Here is a 1,685-nt window from a genome sequence, read left to right on the forward strand (position 1 = left end):
ATTATATTTTTATCATTATTATATTTTATTATTATTAAATGTATTATATTGTATCATTATATTGTATTATATTTTATTATATTTTATTATTATTATATTGTATTATTATTAAATGTATTATTAGTAGTATTATTATATTGTATTATTATATTTTATTATTATGTTTATTATTATTGATGCAGCGACATGAGATGTTTTTTAATGATGTCGCTCTTTAATGGAGGAAGAGGAAGAGAAAGAGGAGGAGGAGGAAGAAGAAGAAGAGGAGGAGGAGGAGGGGGAGGAGCTGCCCCTGTAGGCTCCTCCTCCTCCTCCTCCTCTCACTGACACAGCGGCGGAGGATCGAGCCGCACCTTTTTCTTCTCTCACAGCTCAGATCACTCCGCTCAGGTAACAACCCGCCCAAAGTAGACCGGAAGCAGGTGACGGAGTCTCCAGCACCGAGGAGGACGAACAGACAGAGAGGAACCGGAGGAACGGAGCCCCGACAGAACCGGAGCCAATAAACCCTTCGTTCTGATCCACCTGGACGGTCTTCAGGTCTGTTGGTTCTCGAACCAGGACCCGGACTTACTGGAGACACCTTCACGGACGCCCAAAGAAAAGGTGAGTTCATATTGTTCTTTGGTGTAATAGTAAGTGAACCGTCTCTGTAGTCCGGGTCTCCTCTAGACCCGGTCTGTCTCCAGTCCACATGAGGCGTTTCAGGTTCGAAGTGTGTCTCGTGCTGCTCAGGTGTGGTGAGTGTGTTAGTTACCTGAGCTACCTGATGTCCTCCGGCACCGTGTTCACCGAGTACTTTAAATACTTCAAGTGTAGAAATACACAAAATATATTCACGTTATTCTCCTAAAAACATCATAAAACCGAACATCTGTACATTTCAGAATCTGCTTCTAATCTGCAAATCGATGAATTCTTAAATTAGAATATTTAGAGATTCTTCATCATCATCATCTTCATCATCAGCTCCGGGTTTGTTTGATTTAAATCACTTCTAGACTCTTTAATAGTTTTGATTCTTTTGTTAAATGAAATCTGTTTTTCTTGTAGAAAATACAGAAAAAGTCTCTCATTACACATGTGGCACGTTTAGATTCTCCTCTGCTCTCTGTATCACGCACGCGCACACACACACACACACAGGTGAGCACACTCCCACCAGCGGACAGAGAGCGCACGTCGGAAAATACGTCGTCCACCAGCTGACAGCAGACACGGTGTGTGTTTTTAAGCGGGCTGCACAGAGACCAGCCTCAGCCCGCATGCGGATCTCAATCAATGGTTCAGATGGTTCTGACTTCCCACATCGAGAGGTTCTGGAGATGTTCTTCCAGAAGTCCAGAGAGATGCTGCAGTGACAAAAGCTGCACGCTTTGTGGATAATTGTCATAAAAAGAAATGTTGAGTTCAAAGTACAGTTCAGATAATAGTTCAGCTGTTGTGTTGAGTGTAAACCTAGAGGACCACGTGGTGCAGTAACCTGTGAGGTCACATTCAGGTCACTGATGAATAATCATCTTTAATATCATTTACTGTTTGTTAACAAGCTTCTTCTTCTCTGGTGTTTGACGCATTGTTGACTTTTTGTCGTTTTGTTTTTTTACCTTCTAGTGTGAACGGAGATATTTTGTAACGTTGAGGAAAATATCAATCGTCTCATTTATTAGCTCATCGACGACAAC

General features: G+C 41.7%; 1 protein-coding gene across 1 annotated transcript in view; it reads left to right on the forward strand.

Annotated features, from left to right (window-relative positions):
- The first annotated feature begins 368 nt into the window (after positions 1-368).
- Positions 369-1,685, forward strand: part of LOC116378321 (lysophosphatidic acid receptor 2-like) — a 5,119-nt gene continuing 3,802 nt past the window's right edge. The window contains exon 1 of the mRNA XM_031840171.1: positions 369-606. The gene's annotated coding sequence lies outside the window, so the exon portion shown is untranslated. The remainder of the gene's footprint in view (positions 607-1,685) is intronic.

This window comes from Anarrhichthys ocellatus, unplaced genomic scaffold (genome assembly GCF_004355925.1).
Source record: "Anarrhichthys ocellatus isolate YVR2014 unplaced genomic scaffold, GSC_Weel_1.0 scaffold2401, whole genome shotgun sequence".
NCBI lineage: Eukaryota > Metazoa > Chordata > Actinopteri > Perciformes > Anarhichadidae > Anarrhichthys > Anarrhichthys ocellatus.